Source organism: Dasypus novemcinctus, chromosome 2, assembly GCF_030445035.2.
Source record: "Dasypus novemcinctus isolate mDasNov1 chromosome 2, mDasNov1.1.hap2, whole genome shotgun sequence".
In the NCBI taxonomy this organism is placed as follows: domain Eukaryota; kingdom Metazoa; phylum Chordata; class Mammalia; order Cingulata; family Dasypodidae; genus Dasypus; species Dasypus novemcinctus.
The window spans coordinates 7,105,697-7,124,740 of NC_080674.1; the positions used below are offsets into that span (position 1 = coordinate 7,105,697).

At 43.8% G+C, this 19,044-nt stretch overlaps 1 long non-coding RNA gene across 5 annotated transcripts in view; it reads left to right on the forward strand.

The window, feature by feature from the left end:
* Positions 1-1,426: 1,426 nt before the first annotated feature.
* The window catches only part of LOC101414242 (uncharacterized), an 82,559-nt gene continuing 64,941 nt past the window's right edge, over positions 1,427-19,044 (forward strand). The window contains exons 1-3 of one of the 5 annotated variants that reach the window (XR_011645392.1): positions 1,427-1,539; positions 3,790-3,846; positions 4,243-4,374. This is a non-coding gene — a long non-coding RNA (uncharacterized lncRNA). Of the gene's footprint in view, positions 1,540-3,789; positions 3,847-3,907; positions 4,057-4,242; positions 4,375-19,044 lie in introns of all 5 variants that reach the window. The other 4 variants (XR_011645388.1, XR_011645402.1, XR_011645393.1 and 1 more) reach the window with 4 other exon arrangements.

A 19,044-nucleotide genomic window follows, 5' to 3' on the forward strand; every position in this document is an offset into this window, starting at 1 on the left:
GTACAGATGCAAGAGTGTCCTTTGTTAGCTAGAACAGTTGTCTATCACTACTGCAGGGTGTTGGGAATGTGGAGAAGCATGGGAAAAATACAGCTGGCGTGACCTCCGGACTGTGGTTAGTAGTAGTCATATAATATTCTTGTACCTATGTGAAAGATGTACTGTGTTGATACCAAGGCAGTATGTAAAATGTGAGTCAAATGAACACTATGGACATGGTATCAATCAGATGATATTATTTTATCTCAAGCAAATGATAGGCTACATTGTGGTGTGTTCATGGAGGTGTGTTGTTTGGGAATTCTGCACATATGCATGATTGTGTTATAGAAGTTACAGCTTCTGTCATAAAAAATATATTTAAAAAGTAATAAAGTGTGAGTTGGGGGAAAAACACACCAAATGCAAGGTAAGGTCTATGATTAGTAGTAAGATTTTGACAATATTCTTTCATAATTTGTAGCAAACGCCTCATGACAATGCAATATGGTGGAGGAGGGTTGATGTATGTGTCCCCTGTATGATGTTATGCATGTTTGCTCAGTAAGTTCACAACTTTTACTATGCACTTAATTTTGTTTATGTGTGTTCATATATAAATGACATAAGGGCAATGGTAATAGCAATGGTTGGGGGGAAAAATACTTTGTTTAGAACATTTTGACAATGCTCTTTAATCACTAGTTAAAAAGGCTTACCAACGATGCAAGTTATTGGTGGTAGGGTGAATTATGATGTTATACATGTTTGTTTTGTAATTCACAATTATCATTATACACTTATTGCGTATGTATGTTTATGAATGAGTGATATACTTCAATAAGGTTCTTTTAAAAATTGTACTCAACGAGACCAACGGGTAAAGTTGTAAAACCCCAGATAGGTTAGGCTTAGGGAAAAGGGCCCTAAAGAGTCGGTTTCCCCTCGGAGCTGGGGTTCGGTTAAGAGTTTGGAAGGAAAAAGGCCTAGCTTGGCCAGTGGAAGTAGAAAGAAAAGAGCAAAAGGTCAAAGAAGAGGAAGAGGCGACCTCCTACACGCCCCCCTGGGGGCTCGGGGGAATCTGAAGGACAGGGGAAGGAGACCCCGGCGGCCTAGTCCCTCCTCGGCAAGAAAGGAGCCACATCCCGCGGGCCGGCCCCCACGCCGGCGTCCCAGGCACTCGCGCTCGCGGGCGGGAGCGGCGGCGGGAACACGAACCTGGAAGCCTGCGAGGACCTCTAGGCAGCGCGGCCGTCCAGGGGCACCGCGGGAACCGAGAGCTCCAGACACCCCCGGCCTCCCACACCCTGAGGTGCGCAGGGTGCGCCGTGAAGGAGGCGGGGAGGCGGGCGGGACGCCCACTTCCGGTGCTCCGTGATTGGCCCCAGCTCCAGGCGGAGTTTCCTATTGGCCACCGCGCTCACCGTCTTATTGGTCGGGGCGCCGAGGTGGCGCGCTTTACCGTTAGTGCAGGCTGCGGGTCCGCGGGCGCGCGTTCCACGGCGTCCCCGGTGGGCCCTGCTCGGGTGAGGGTCCCTCGCGGGCGAGGACTCGGCGCAGGTGAGAGCCTGGACGGCGTTCCCCGGCCTGCGCCGCCCGCCCGGCCCTGTCGGCGGTCCGGGGCCGGGCGAGTAGTCGCCCTCGCCCTGCCCCCCTGCGGGTGCCGCCTCGTCCCTCCCGCGGCCGAGCTGCCCGCTGTGGAGACGGCGCGCGTGCCGGGCTCCCGGAGGCCGGGCCAGGGCGGGGGCGGAGCAGGGCCGAGCCCGCAGGCCGCTCAGGGCCGCGCTCTGGGAGGCCCGCCGGGGCCAATCCCGCTGCCCGCGTCTCCTTTCCCGTGGCCTGCGGTGCGTGGGGCGTCCTGACACACGCGGGGGTCCCGGCCCCTACTCGATCCCCTGGTTGTGGGGATTACCCCCTCAGGCGCCTGCAGTAACCGGGCTTCTCGGCAGGAGAGGCAGATGGCTAGTTAGGACAGGGAGCCGTGGCGTGTCCGTCACTGCCCTGAACAGAGCCGAGGACGCCCGAATGCGTCTTGAATTCAGATTATTCCTTATAATTTATCTATTCATTCGTTTAACTGAGTCTGCTGCTGCAGTCCATATGGATATTCTGTGATTTCCTCTTTTAATGTGTTGCTTAACACGATTCTTTTACCTTTTGATTTCGTTGTAGCTTAATTCGTCCTTAGTTGTCGTTTTCCGCTTCAGAGAAGCATAAAGCTCAGTTGTTGATTCCTCAACAGCGAAGATTTTGGTTTAGATTGTCCTAAAATCTTTTCTTACAGATTGAGACTTTTCCAGGTTAGACAGTGAACGGCTATGGAAAAAAGTCCACACGTCTTTTTGCAATCTCTTAAGGGGAAAACATAAATGAATTAATAAACGGTTTGAGTGGATTGGATATGTTTTCCGGTATTTGGTATGAATATGTGTATATTTGGTGTGAAATTAAGTGTATTGCTCAATTCGCTTACTCTCTTTAGTACTAGCGTCAGTCACATAGGGACCAATAATCCTATAATTTTAATGGAATTTTTACTTTTACCTGTTTTTAATATTTTTGAAAAAGCGCAAAGATACCTGAGATTTAGTGAGCACTACAATGTCTCAAGCATGGTTTCAAGTGCTTTACATGAATTATATAATTTATCAAGTAAGTAGTATTCCCGTTTTAAGGATGAAGGAGTGGAGGCACAGATAGTTAAGTAGCTTACCCAATGGTTCAGTTGTGAATAGCAGTGCGTGAATTCAAACCCAAGTGGTCTGACCCTGGGATCTGGGAAGATTCAGTTTCTTCAGGCCAGACACTACGTGTATTTTATGTCCAGCTTCTGCAGAAGTTCCTCTGTGACGGAATATAGGACCTAACTCAATTCCGTGTTCTCCTTTGATCCTTTTTAGCCCTCTGGATTATACTGTTTCAGGCAACATGGCCTCTAGCCTACGACATTAGAAGGAGTCAAAAGGTGGAATAACACTTCTAGTTTTCCAACTTTGAAGTGTTCCATTAACTTCTCTGCCTTCTGTCGTTCGCAGTTCAGATGACTGGTTTTATTTTGGTTTTCTATCTTGCTGAAGATTCCAGAACTGGGTTTTCATTGCTTCCTTTCTACACCAGAGTATCCCATTTGTTCCTCCCTCATTGTCCTGCCATTTTAATCCTTGGCAGTGGGTTTCTGTTCTCTTTGTTTCTGAATTTGCACCCCCCCACATACCGACTACCCCCAATTTCACAGAATCCCTATGCTTTGTTTTTATTTGTGTTTTTTACTTTCTTCTGAAAAGACTCCCCAATCTACGATCTACGCAGCATCCCTTCCCCCTGGCAGCTCACCACAATGCTCAGCGCTGTCATCAAGGCCCCTTGGGCTTATTTGTATTGTGTGCTTGTTCGTGGTTGTTTCTCCCATCTTAGAACAATGCTTAGCATTAGATTTCCCTGGTTATCTCTCATTTGAAAACTGTTCCCCAGACCAGTGCTTTGATGGCCCTGTCAGTGGCCTTGCAGATGAGAGCTCACGTTCACATTTGGCCCAGGACACAGTGATAGCTGCTTTGTCTCCTTCTGACTTTCCTAAACTGGATGACCGCTTTAGATGGACACTGCAGTGGGGTGTGCCTCTGCTTCTCTGGTAAGGCCCAAGGAGAGAGGGAAATGTTAAATTCCCCTGACCTCCCGATGAGCATGGAGGGAGCAGATGCCCTTTGTTTCATTGGACGGCTCATTTGAGCAGGGAGTGCAGGGCCACACCGTTTTCCCCTCGTCCCTGCCTTGATGGTCACTTCTGTCTACATCTCCCAACCTGGTTAGGAGGAAATGGAAAGGAAATGCAAGAGAGGAAGCTGAGCATATTGCCTTGCTGACATGGTAAGTCAAAAATACACCTGGCATTCGATCCCTGAAACGCTGCCCTTGTTTTGTCGTGTAGTCTAAGAATCAAAACGGCTCCCCTCGTCATCATTGATTCCATCACGGGCCCTGGGGACCCACCAGACACAGCCCGCAAGTTTGTTACAGAAGTACAGGACAGGACACTGCCAGATGATTTCTTTGCTCCCCTGCGATATGGATTATTGGGTAACATTTCCTGGTCTTGCTTTACTGTATTATTACTAGCTTTAACTCTGGTGTCTGAAAGCATCTTTCAGAACCATGAAATATAGTTGCAGGGGTTTTGTCTTTTTGCTTTTACTTTGAATGTTTGAATAGAAAACAAAATATGGAATTAAGTGCATCTTGTGTGAATGCTCCCCCAATCTTCAGCCCACCTCTGCGGAACTCCTTGAGTAGCAGTCTTAACCAAGAGTGCTCATCAAATTCAACCTGGGTCACTTCCAAAATATTAACCACTGAACACCACCTTTTGACTCCTTCTAATGTCGAGTGCCTGAAAGGGTAAGCCTGAATGCTGTGTCTTGGTGAAAAGCTCCTAGGTGACTCTGCAAGGTTCCTTTGTCTAAGAACCATACCTGTAGTGCAGGAGCCTCATTTGTAATCCTGGCTGCACATTGGGATCCTTGGGGAGTTTTGAGTAAATTCCATTTCCTGGGCCCACCTGCAGTGACTCTGACTGAAATGTTCTCAGGTAGTGCCCAGCATCAGTTGTTTTGAAAAGCACCCGGGTGAGTCTAATGTTTAGATTAAACTGTGCAGTATTGTTTAAAAATATCAAGATCAAGGATCAGCAGGATAAGTACAGTCAGGTGGGGCCCCATAGGGAGGATACTGGTCTCATATTCCTGGCTTGAGGTCTGTGCCCTTCACCTTCAAGAATCCCCCCACCTATCAGGGGATCTAGCAAGGGTGGAATTTGCTCTAATAAACAGTTGATCAGAAATTTGAGTTTCGTGACCCTGACCAAGAACAGTCATGTCTAAACGTAGGGGAATATTTTATAGCATTTACAATTGTTTTACTCAAAGCTTACTAATGGGGAAAGAGTTATAGGAAAATGTTAACCAAAATAAATGGGTTATAAAATACCATTTGTGTGTATGTTAAGATCAGGCTCCATCAAAATGTAACACCAGAATACCAGAATTTTAACAGTCACTATATTTAGGTAGTAGGTTTATTATAATTTTATGTTTATATCATTTCTTGTGTTTTCCAGTTTTCATGAGTGAGCATGTATTGCTTGAGAATTCCTCCAAAACTTTATTAAAGACAGGTGTTTGCAGCCTGCTCACCTGTTCTAGTCAATCCAATCCAAGACCCATAGGTGGGCCCCCCACTTCTCAACCCTTTCTTCATTGGAAAGAACATGGTGATAATTAAACAACCTAGAATTTAAGCTTTTAATTTAAAAATTTCTACCAAGTATAACAACAACTTAGTCTGTTTTCTTGCCGTGAAGTATAGAAACCATTCTTGATTTACTTTAACGGAGAAACATTTGTAGCAACTGATTGTTTATACTGCTGCCACACTTGTATGTTCTAGATCAGGGATCAGCAAATTGTGTCTGCAAAGGGCCAGATGGTGAATGGTTTGGGCACTGCCTGCCGTGTGGTCTCTGTCACCACTGTGTAACTACCATGGGAGCTTGAAGGCACCATGAATAGTACATGAATCAGTTGACTTGGCAGTGTTACAGTAAAACTTTATTTACACAGTAGTCCAGGGTAGGATTTGCCCCACCGGCTATAGTTTGCAGACCCCTACTCTAACTCAAAAATGTTAAGAAATGCAGGTCCTATGTTTTTTTCAAAACCTACCCAATTCATTAAGGCTTATGAGATATGAAAAATTTTTAAACAGTTCTCAAAAAGTATTTTTTTATTTCAGTTTGTCTTTTGATTTTATGTCACAAAGTAGAAGGAACATATCTGCATATTTACTGTTAAGAAAAAAATTGAGAAAATGGGAACCTATGCATTATTTTTCATTCCATCGATACGTGCATAGAATATTGTTTTAGATATTTTATTTATCTGTTCTTTGTATTTTTTAAAGCTATTTTATGTGTTCTCTATCTGCATTAAACTTTAAATTTATTGTGCACTAGGAATTTATTTGTGCTCTTTTAGGTCTGGGTGAGTCAGAATACACGTATTTCTGTAACGGGGGAAAGATGATTGACAGACAACTTCAAGAGCTCGGAGCCCAGCGTTTCTATGACTTGGATGTGCAGATGACTGTGAGGTGAGAAGAGTGTGCCTCACAAACACTTATTGGCCTAATAAACACTTATTTCCACAGCATGGGAGTTAATGAGTTTTGCTTCTTTTTTTTAATCTCCTGCACTCAAGAAGTTGGGCTAGAGCTTGATTCACCTCTTGATCTGCTTTTGTTTTCGGGTGTCCCTCCTTCAGTATCTGCTACTGGGAGGAACTAGAGAACATGCCTCCATGTAGTTGCGTTTCTTTTGAAGTGTGTATTTGCTACAATTAGCCTTTCCTTTAGGACTTAAGAGTGTGCCTGGGTGCCCCATCTCCTGTGCACCCCGGGGAAGACCTGGAGAACAGAGCCGCCCTTGCTGAGAGAGGACGGATCATTGGACTGTGGCCTCAGAGGCCCTCCTTGGTGCTCCGTCCCTCACCATCACAGCGTCCATTTGCCGCCTCAATTTCTGTGTTCCTGACTTCTATTTGATCTTGTTTTTACAACTTGATAAAGTTGCCAAAACTTCACCCTGAGACCTCCGGCTCAGGTCCTCCTCACGTGTTTATTCACAGATCTGACAGGTGCTGCCCTCTGACGCACTTGCCCCTGGCCTTTAACTGTGTTAGCCGGTGACAGCACCCACATCCTCACGATTGTTTTTGTTTTGTTTTCTTACTTGATGCATGTATTAAATGAACTTTCACTCATGAGAGATGTATTTACCAATGACAAGTTTGCTATTGTCTTGCATTTCTACATATTACCACTTTACTTTTGTGTGTCAGAGACACTTGTTATGTTTTCACTCAAGTCATACCAGCATCAAAATCTCCCACATCCAAATCTCCAACTCCCTCCTTTGCCGTGTCTTTTATCTTTGAGTCCCTACCCACCAAAGGGTGAGGAGTCAACACTCTGGTGATGGGGCCCAGTCAAAGCCCTAATCATAATTTAATCCTTCCCAGGTACAGACCAGTTTACAAACATAATCCGGTATGTATTTTTGGAATTCATAGCTATATCAACCTGCTACAGAGGATAACGGGTTGGAAAAACACAGGAGTAGTGTAAAATAGAAAAGATTGTTTCTATTTTACAAATGCAGAGAGTAAATAGTGGAAATGTAAGCTGTTACAGGCGAGTTGATCAATATTTTCCAAACGTCCTGATGCCGGGTTCGATGATAGAGTCACTCTTCGTCCCCCGTCTCCCATGGGTGCTCTGGGGCTGGTTTACCTGGAGTTCCCAGCGTGCAAGGCTGTGGCTTTCACTGGGGTTCAGGGTCAGCATCCCTAGAGCTCGTCCCTGCCCTTCCTGTCCTGGCAAGTGACCTACTTTCTGTCCCTACAGTTTTGCTTTTTTCCAGAATGTCATATAAATGGAATCAGTGCTCAACTTTTTGAGTCTGGTTTCTTGCACTGAGCATAATGCATTTGCGATTAGTCTGTGTTCTTGCTTGTGTCTGCAGTGTGTTCCTTTTTTATTGATAGGTAGTGTTCCATTGTATATACCACAGTTTATCTGTTATTGAAGTATATTTGGGTTGTTGCAGTTCCTGATGAGTAAGAGTAAAACCACGATAAACATTCAGGTGCACGCTTTTTCCTTTTCCTTTTTCTTGGGTAAATGGCTAGGCATGAGATTGCCGAGTTGTACGTTCAGTGTATTTTTACTTTTATAAGAAATTCCCAAGCTGTTTTCCAAAGTGGCTCTACCATGTTACATTTCCCCCAACAATGTGTAAGAGTTCAGTTGCTCTATGTACTTGCCAGTAGAGGCATTGCCAGGATTTTTAACCTGAGCTGGTTTTAATTTGCAATTTTATTGTTCTTGTTGGTTTTGTTTCCTATTTCCAATGAATGACAAATGATGTTGAACATCTTTTCATGTTTTGAGTTGCCATCCGTGTTTCCTTTGGTGAAATAACAGTTTGGGTCTTTTGACCATTTTATCTCGTGTTTGCTCGTTCAGTTGTAAGAGTACTTTATATATTTGGGATATTGGCCTTTAGTCAGATATGTGTTGTGTAAATATTTTCACCTAGTCTGTGGCTGGTCTTTCCATTCTCTTAAAAGTTTCTTTAGCAGAGCAGAAGTTTCAAATTTTTAATCCAGTTTATCAGCATTTTTCTTTCTTTTTTTTTTTTTTTAAGATTTTATTTATTTATTTATTTAATTCCCCTCCCCTCCCCCGGTTGTCTGTTTTCTGTGTCTTTTTGCTGCGTCTTGTTTCTTTGTCCGCTTCTGTTGTCATCAGCTGCACGGGAAGTGTGGGCGGCGCCATTCCTCGGCAGGCTGCTCCCTCCTTCGCGCTGGGTGGCTCTCCTTATGGGTGCACTCCTTGCGCGTGGGGCTCCCCTACGCGGGGGACACCCCTGCGTGGCAGGGCACTCCTTGCGCGCATCAGCACTGCGCATGGGCCAGCTCCACACGGGTCAAGGAGGCCCGGGGCTTGAACCGCGGGCCTCCCATGTGGTAGACGGACGCCCTAACCACTGGGCCAAAGTCCGTTTCCCAGCATTTTTCTTTTATAGTCCATTTATTGTTGTGTCTGAGAAATCTTTGCCTAACCAAAGGTCACAAAGATTTTCTACTTTGTTTTCCCCAGAAGTTTGATTGTTTTTGGTTTTCCATTTGTATCTTGATTCAATCTTAGTTAATTCTTGTGTAAGGTGTGAGCATCACTCCGGCTTTGTATTTCTTGTGTATGTATATTCAGTACCATTTGTGGGAAAGACTGTCTTTTTTCTGTTGAATTAACTTTACAACTTTGTGAAAAATCAGTCAAATACATTGGCTTATTGCTGATCTCTCTGTTCTGTTCCATTGGAGACTGTTTTGTGTTTCTGTTTCCAGCTGCTAAAACAAATGCCATGCAGTGAGTTGGCTTAACAGCAGGAATTCAGTGGCTGAGAGTTTCAGTGGCTGGAAGCCTGAGACTTCCTTGGCTTTTTCTTTCCTATGGCAGTGCTCGTGACGGCATCTTGTCCTTTCTCTTCCAGGTTCGGTCGACTTGCAGCTTCTTCCGTGACTTCTTTCTCTGTCTCACTTTCCCTCTGCTTAGAAAGGACCCCAGTTAATCCTGCTTGGAGCCCAGCCTGATGGAGTTAGGAGCCTGCTTACCTGAAGAACCATGGAAGAGACCACTCACTAAGGGTCCACACACCAGCATGCCGACCAAGGCCAGAAACATGTCCCCTTGGGATCCAGAATTCACTCCACCATACTTTGTCAAAACTGTACTGCCTTGTTCACTCTGAAAAATGAGGCTTAAAATCAGGTAATGTCAGTGTTCCAGCTTTGTTCTTCATTTTCAAAATTTCTTTGGCATCTATTTAATTAATTTTTAATGGATATTTCTCTAGAGTATGTTTCCTTGTATTTTAAGCAGAAATGGACAGAGATTTTTAAAAAAATAACTGTCATCATTAGTAGTAGTATTCAGAGCTGGCTTTTGCCCTCTTGAAGCATTTAGGACAGTTTGTTTCCTTTGGAAATCTCCTCAGATTTTTACCTCATTTTTACTTCTCTTGTTAGTTATACTGTCTTTTTATTTTTTTTTAAATGTTTTTGTTTTGCCCGTACTAGTTATGGTTGTCAGTAGATAGTCTTGAATGAAATTCTTAGACACATCCCCAGATAGAATTGAAGACCGTCTTTTCCAAAGTTTTATTTTTACTGGAGAAGTTGTGATCCTAGCAGCTGTAATGTCTTGCAGTAGTCCCCGTGTGCCTGTAGCAGTACCTCCTTTCTAATTTACCCTCTCTGTTGAGAGTGTAAGATGTTACCAATACATCTATCTGGAATTACCAGCTGTTCCTAGGCTAATTCCCTGCAGCTGTAGGTGTGAGCTGCATTAGTGTGGGGCGGCATGGGCTCCTCGGCCGCCTGCTGGCTCAGCTTGCTTGTGCCCTGGGGACCTAGTTTTGCTCAATACTGAACCAGCTGGCTCCAGATCCTAAGGGCATTGTTGCTGAGTTTTCTGGTCCTGGCTTGGCAGTTCCCACAGCTTGCGATGGGTAGTCCTGGTTTGTGATCCCATTGTGGGCCTTGCGCAGGTGCTCTGCCTCTCCCAGGGCCATGTTGTACCCGTCAGGAGAGGGTTTCAAAAGACTGTAATTCTCTGCTGCATTTAGCGTGGCCCTGTTCCAGGACGCTGGGGCCTGCGCTGAGATACTCCCCTTGGGGCTCACCCGCATGGCATCTGCGCCCCATCACTGATCTCTAACAGCATGCAGTCTTCTCTCCTGTGTAGTGCAGGGCGGCAGCAGGACCTTTTAGAGCTCCATCACCTGGGCCTGCTCCGGTACTGATATAGAATAGTCAAGCGGTATCAGAAACCAGCTTGACCCGATCAATGTGTAGAGAACAATATAACAGAGAGCTGCAGAATAAACTATCTTTTCACACATGCCATTGAAATTGTATAAAATTACTATATATTTGACCATAATACACATCTCAGTCATTTTAGAGATGAAAATCATGCAGTTTGTTTGATCATTGTGTAATTAAATTAGAATTCAATAACAGGTAACTAAAAATCTCTCCAAGTGCTTAGAAACTGCACAACTTTCTATACAACCAGTGGGTCAAGGAGCAAATTACCATGAAAATGAGAACACACTTTGAGCTTGTGAAATTTCCCCAGTACTCTAGAGAATTGAATGTATATGTCCACAAAATGAATTGTACAGGAGCTTTATTTACAGAGGTAACCTATAGTTAAAAACAACTCAGATGCTCATCGGTAGGTCAATGGATAAGTAAACAAAATATGGTTTATCTATATAATATATGTTCTTAGACACATACTAGGTGAGCAAGAGCCAGTTTTGGAAGGTCCTAAGGCACTTATTAGGGGTTTGGGCTTCCCCCGGAAACACTGGGGAGACTGAGGCATTAGAAGTGTGGAGCGATGTGGGCAGCTTAGCAGAGTGGCCCCAGACTTGGGGGCCTGAGTGGGGATGGAGCAGGGGTGCACAGCTGAGGCTGGTAGGCCTTCAGGGAGTCAAAGGGATTGCTTAGTCACTTCCGGAGGATCTGGGAAACATTCCTGTTTCTTAAACACTGGTACTGGTACTAAACACTGCTACTGTTTTCTTTTCTAGAGATGCTAAGAATATGGCCAAGGATGTAAACTCTGAAGGAAATAAGGCATAACCTTCTGATTTTATGAGGCTTTGTGGGTGTTCATTATCCTTTTCTCTAATCTTGTATATTTCATGTATTTTATAAAAGAAACCAATCAAAGAAAGTAGTGAGACAGAAAACCATACCATGCAAGTACTCTGACATACGTAACCATGTACATGTTGTATCTATCAAGCAAAATAGAAATAAGGTGAAAGCCTTCAAAGGAACAAAGAACAGTGGTTGTTATTGATAGGTATAACAAGAAAGCTTAACCATCAAAAACTTGCATGCACCTACCAGTATTTCTTATGACTTCCAAACTGATAGACCCAAAAGGGGAAAGTGACAAATCTTTAACCATCATGGGTTGTTGGGATCTGATCCAGGCCAAGTCGTTATCCACAGTTGTTCTTTCTCTTGGACACTGGTAGATTCCGAGTTTTAGGTTGATATTGGTCTGCTGTTTCCCCACAGTGGTTAATGGTGAAAATAAGTCTCTGTCCAAATTCTGCCATACGTACAGATGTTTATTAAAGATTGGTTATTAGCAGTCAGTACAAAGCATTGCCCATAGCCTGTTGTGTAAGCTTGATGAAGCCAAGCCCTGTCTTTTGAGGTGGGGCAGCCGCCTCTCACTGGCTCCCCGAGGTGGTTGTGATGGGTCCCAGGCTGATCCTCTTCCTGCCCAGTGGTGGGCACCGTGCTGTTTTAGGGCTAGGCCTCAGGCACCCCTTAGGGGTGTGTGTTGGGGGGAGTGGTGGGTAGGGCGGGGCTCTAAATTGCTCCAGCCCATCTCAGAATCTTGGATGCCACTAGTCTAACTTCAGTTATTCTAACAAGCTGCTGTTGTCCCACTCTTTTCAGGAACATTCATAGTGCTTACTGGTAGAGGTTATTGTTGATTGGTGAAGAAATTAACAGAACAGCTTGAGGTAGCCATCTCTGGAAGATGGATTTCCTGAGTAGATGCTCACTGTACTTAGGGGGTTCCTTATTTTCTGTGTCATAGAAACGTGGTGTGTGTGCTGAGGTATTCTAAGGTGAATTACACCCTAATATTGGGACAGCGAAAGGCTTCTTTAGTCATAAAGTGTCAGAAAAATGAGAGGGAAGATGAGAATTTGCATTTCACCATGAGCAAACTTGCTGTACCCAACGAATGGGGCACCCACGTTGATTTCACATTGCCTTATTTTATGCAATTTACTAAGTAGTTATGACCTAGATCATAATTAATTCTTAAAATGTTTCAAATTGGTTTCAAGTTGTCTTTAAATAATGAAAGATGCAAATAAAAACCATTTTTTATTTGCCATTTGTGACTCTACTTATTCTTTTGTGTAAATACCAATTGCCGTTTGGTGTAATTTTTTAAAATGAAATAATTTATTTATTTTTAATGTTACATTAAAAAATATGAGGTCCCCATACACCTCCCCACCCCCTGACCCCACTGCTCCCATAACTGCAACCTCCCCCATCATCATGGAACCTTCATTTCACTTGGTGAATACATTTCTGAGCACTGCTGCACCATGTGGTCAGTGGTCCACATTATAGTTTACACTCTCCCCTAGTCCACCCAGTGGGCCTTGGGCAGACATACAATGTACAGAAACTGTCCCTGCAGTACCACCCAGGACACCTCCAAGTCCTGAAAATGCCCCCACATCACATCTCTTCTTCCCATTCCCACCCTCAGTACTACCATGGCCACTTTCTCCATCTCAGTGCTACATTTACTTCCATTACTAATCACATTAGTTCCAGAAGAGAATATCAGTAAGTCCACTCTGGTCCATACTCTACTCCTCCATTCTGTGGACCCTGGGATGGTTACATCCACTCCACCTCTATATCGAGAGGGTGCTTCAATTCCGCTTGGATGATGGATGCAATTCTCCTGTTTGCAGTTGTAGGCACTCTTGGCTCCCTGGTGTGGTGGTTGACCTTCTTCTCCTCCCTGTTAGCTGGCTGGGGTAAGTCCAAAAAACCACAGGGTAGGAGTTGCAAGACTGTTGAGGCTCCGGGCCTGCCTATCACATTTGTTTGGTATAATTTTTATTCTCCTTGAGGAACTTTTAAGACGTCTTATAGTACAGGTCTACTGGCAAATAAATAGAACTTATTTTCCCTTTATTTTATTTTATTTTTTTCTTCTTTATTTTCTTTTAAATGTTCCTTTCAAAAAATATGAGGTCCCCATATACCCCCCACCCCACCCATGCCACCCCTCCCACATCAACAAACACTTCCATCATTGTGGCACATCCACTGCACCTGGCAAGTACATTCTGGCGAACCACTGTTAAAGATATTTTTGCTGGGTTTAGATCTCACATTGCTGGCTTTGTATTTTTTTCAACTTTTTAAAACTGTCCTTCCATTGACTTCTGGCTTGCATAGTTTCTGATGAGGTATCCAAAAAAATTTTCTTTTTTTCCCCGTTCATAATATATACGTCTTTCTCCTTCTGGTTACTTCTAGACTTTTAAAAATTATCACAGATTTCCATTATTTGAATGTAATGGGTTCTGTTACAATTTTTTTTATATATACTGTTCAGGGGGTGTTGAGCTCTGTGGATCTATGTCTTTAGAGTGCTTAAGAAAGATGAAATTGTTGGCCAGAATATATTTTCTCTACCTCTCCAATAACTTCTTCTTGAAGTTTATTTTCCATATTAAGTATCTTTTTTTAAAGATTTTATTTATTTATTTCTCTCCCCTTCCCCCCCACCCCAGTTGTCTGTTGTCTGTGTCTATTTGCTGCATGTTGTTCTTTGTCCGCTTCTGTTGTTGTCAGCGGCATGAGAATCTGTGTTTCTTTTTGTTGCATCATCTTGTTGTGTCAGCTCTCCGTGTGTGTGGCACCATTTCTGGGCAGGCTGCACTTTCTTTCACGCTGGGCGGCTCTCCTTACGGGGTGCACTCTTTGCACGTGGGGCTCCCCTATGCGGGGGACACCCCTGCATGGCACGGCACTCCTTGCGCGCGTCAACACTGCCTGTGGGCCAGCTGCACACGCATGGGTCAAGGAGACCCGGGGTTTGAACCGCAGACCTCCCATGTGGTAGACGGACGCCCTACCCACTGGGCCAAGTCTGCTTCCCCATATTAAGTATCTTAATGTTGTGTTCACAGAGGCTCCAATGATTTTTTCCATCTTTTTTTGCCTGTGTGATCTTGAGTTTGAATATTTTCTACTTTTCCATCTTTGATTACTATTTCCTCTTGTGCAGTATCTGATCTGATGTTTCTCCCAATCAATACCTTTTTATTTCAGATCCTTATATGTTTAAAGTTCAATTTCTTTCTATTTTTTAATCCTTTAGTTTCTCCAGTTGCTTTGTTCATATTTTCGTTTAATTCTTTGGGTATACTTACAACAGCACTTTTACAGTCTTTGCTAAATTCATCATCTTTGAATTTTCTGTGACTTTCTATTCACAACTTTCTCCTAGTCATGGTTAATAGATTTTAGTGTTCTTCCTATGTCCTGTAATATTTAATTGGATATGGATTCTGCCAATATTATTTCATCAAATGCTGAGAGTTTGTTGTCTTTCTTTTAAGCATATTGTGCATTCCCACAGTCACATGAGACAGTTTTACAAAACCTCTGAATATTCACAGATATCCTCTGTGAGTTCTCTTTTCCCAGCTATGCATGACTAATACCGGGTCTTTTATTGTAGTGATGTTTATAGAATGTAAACATCCTATTTTAACAACTGTCAGGTGTATAATTCAGTGACATTAATCGCATTCACACTGAGGTCGTACCGTCACCACATCCATATTGGACCTTTCAGCATACCAAAAGGAAAATCTGAACTTAATAAGCCATAATTCTCTGTTCTGGTACCACTCATGATCCTGGTAACCTGTAGTCTATTTTCTATCTCCATCCATTTCCTTTCTTTGGGTATTTCCTCTAAGTGGTAGCCTAAATATCCTTGCATTGCCTTATTCCACTCAAGATGTTGTCTTCAAGGTTCATTCATGTTGTGGAATGTATCACAACTTTATCTTTTATTGACAGGATAATATTCCATTGTATGCATGAAACCCAGTTTTTCTATCCTTTCATCTGTTTGATGGTCACTTAGATTCCTCTCTGACTATTGAGAAATGTTGCCGTGAACAATGATGTATAAATATCTACTTGAGTCCTTGCTTTCGATTTTTGGGAATCTACACGGAGAAGTGGGAATGTTGGTTCATATGTTAATTCTATACCTGACTTTCTGGAGTCCCAGGGGATTAATTTTCAAGAGGCTGCGCATGACTAGCAACAGAGCGTGAGGGTTCAAGTTTCTCCACATCTCTGCTAATGCTCATTTGCCATGTGCCTGTTGAGTCCTGAATCTCAGCAGAGTTGGCCACATCTACTCTCCAGCTCACAGGACTCATGCAGTACAACTAAGAAGAAGATCATGATGGACAGTACCCATCCCATGCATTTTTAAAAGTAGGAGCCATCTAGTGAGAGTGAGGGGGGCCTCCCAGTGGCTGTGAGTGGCATTTCCTTAATGACGATCTCTGTTAAGCACCTGTTCATGTGCTGCTTTGACAGTTTTCAGTGGAGAAATGTCTATTTAAGACCTTTTCCCATTTTAAGTTGTATTTTTCAATATTTTCTTGTATAGATGAATGTATTGTTTATGGATTCCTTATATTAATCTCCTTTCAGGTTTAATGTCTCCCATTCTTTAAGAAATCTTGTCAGTTTCCTGATAATGTCCTTTGATTTTAAAAAGTTGTTTTTAATTCTGGCAAAGTCCATTTTATCTGTTCTTGCTTTTTGGTGTTGTTCCTTTGGGTGTCATGTGTGTGAAGTGACTGCCAAGTCCAAAGTCATGAAGGATTTCCTTATGTGCCCTGGTGACTAACCCTGGATGACCCTGCCCTGGGGAAGGCTGGTCTTGCCAGTTGTGTGGAAGCTGCCCAGGAGGTCCTGGGATCACATCTGGCATTGATGCTCAGAGCTCATCCCAGATGGAGGTTCTATTGCTGGAGAGCAAAACCACAAGTGGGCATGGTCAGGTGGCAGTTCAATCATTAAATTCCTGTCCCTTTTAACAGACAAGTGAGGGATAATAGAGAGGCAGTAAGAGATGATTGCTTTGTACCCAAACATATAGCAGACAATGTATTAAGACATTACTTTGAAAATTTTGAAAATGAGTACTTCTCATTTCAATAGAATGATTGTTGTTGGTTACAAATTTATTTAAAGCTCTGCTCAGTTGAAGTCCTGTATAATCAAAACCATAGCTGAGGTAGAAAAGGTGGATTTTTCTGCTTCTTGTCCATGTCCAGTCTGCTCATTCACTCACTGACTGTGGGGACCCATAGATCTGGGGCTCCTCACCAAGGTGGAATTTAAGGTCCCATAAAATGGTAGGATTGGATTAACTGGCCGTCGGACTCTCCTGCCCTATTGTCCTTGACCTAGTCCTCTCATTACTGGAACTGAGCTTTCCACCCCTGTTAGCCTGATTACCCAGTGCACATTCCAGGCAATGGGCCTGAAACCCCTTTGAGTTCAGGTGCTTGCTTTTCCCTGTTGCTGAACAGAAACTCTCTGCAACAACCCCTCTTGCCCACATACACTTCCATGGTATCTGTCACCACTCCCATCCTGAACTCTACATTCTGCTGGAAAGACCAACCACCAGCCATTTTCCAAGCTGTGGATCCTGACCCTGCTCTGGACCATATTCCTCACTGTTCCCAACAACGCAGATGCTCAGCTATGTGGGACAGCCTCCCTTCCCTCCAGCATGCGTGCTGTCCCAGGAGAGAGCATTCGATGCTGACTTAAGAAGGACATTGCTATAAAACATTTTTATTGGAAGTTGTGAAGGTTTCTACCCATCCTTGTGATTGCTTGGATGTGTGGAGCGGACCCTGCTGTTGGACTAGTGCATCCATCTCCATCACAGATTCCCTCCTCTTTTCTTCCATTTCCCCTTGGATAGTTGCTCTCCTAAAGGACCATCCACTGTACACGAGGCACAAGTTTAGCCACCACGACGGGTGGACTTGGGTATGAACTCATTCACTGAGATGACCCCTCAGGGACCGTTCATTGTCCTGTAATGGCCTTGCCAGTGGGCAGCTTCCATAATTCTGGGACTCTTGTGAAAGCTTTGCACAGATTCCCACATGTACGCACCTCATTTGATTTGATGAAGTCTGATGAAAATTGAGAGGTCCTCTTCTAAGCTCCCAGTCTTAAATGTGGTTACAAATCCATCCTTGATTCCCTGCCCCAGCCTTCCTTGCAAACACTTCACATACTCTTGTCCATCAGCTGGGAAATTCTTTTTTTTTTTTTTTTAAGAGACACAGACCCCTGGTGCCACCAGGAATGCCAGCGGACACATAGGAACACACAGCAAATGGACACAGAGAGCAGACACAGTGGGGGGTGGTAGGGAAGAGAAATAAGTAAAATAAATCTTAAAAAGAAATACATTAGAGACACACAGCCAAGTTGAATTGCTTAAAGATAGAATTAGCGATTTCAGGGACAGAACAAAAGGAACTGCAAAAGACAGGAGAACAGAAAGGGACAAGAATGGAAAAAATGAAACAGGGTCTCAGGGAGTTGTATGACAATGCAAAACACAGAAACATATAAGTTATCCATGTCCCAGAAGGAGAAGAGAATGGGAAAGGAGCAGAAATATCTGAAGAAATCATGACCAAAAGCTTCCCAACCCTTAAAATGACATAACTGTCAATATCCAAAATAATAGTGCCCCTTAAAAATACAAATCCGAATGTACCTACTCCAGGACACCTACTATTCAGAATGACAAATATCTGAGATAAAGAGAATTCTGAAAGCAGCAAGAGAAAAGGAAAGTATCACATCGAAGGGAATCTCAGTAAGATTAAATACCAAAGTTTCATCAGAAACCGTGGAAGCAAGAAGAAAATGGTTGGAAACATTTAAGGTGCTGGAAGAGAAAAACTGACAGCCAAGAAATCTGTATCAGGCAAAACTCTTCTTCAACAATGAGGGTGAGTTTAAAGTCTTCCCAGAGAAAGAAAAACTGAGAGAGCACCTTACCAAAAGACCAGAATTACCAGAGATATTAAGGGATTGCTGCAGCCTGAAAAAAAAAAAAAAATAATGCTGAGAGAACAGACTTTGAGAAGAGTATAGACATGAAGATTAGGAAGGGTACTTAAAGGTTCAAATAACAGGACATACTAAGATGTGACAACAGAAAGACAAAGACAAAATGAGCTTCAGGGGGAAAAGGATCTGTGGGGGCTCCCTTCCTTTCTCTATTCCTAGTCCCTAGAACAGTGCCAGCCAGGGGCTTTCAAAACAAATACTTGCTGAATGAAGCCACTGGATGTGGGAGCAGGTCTCCTCCCCACACATCCGGCACCACCCCAGAAAAGCAGCAGGAGAAGACAGAGCCAGCTTTGGAAAATGATGTTTTGGTCGCTGTGTTTGCAGTGGCTTCTACAACACAGTGATCATGTCCCCGCAGGGCTCTCCTCAGCCAGCACCCCAGCCAAAGTGGGATGTGGGAAAGCCCCCAGTGTCTCAGGATGTGACGTGAGAGACCTGAGTTAAAGAAGCTACACAGAAAACTTTAGATGTCAAGTGCATCACCTTCAGCTCAGAGCTGGGCCATGCCCAAGATCCCTTCCCTGGGTGGTGCATTTCCTGCCCATGGCAGCCCAGCCCAGGGAGCAGGGTTTGGGGGCCTGGGTGTCACCCCAAGGCACAATACTGTGTCCTCTTACCCACAGGCTTGTAGGCATGGGGGGAGGCCAGAGGCTCCCTGGAGGTC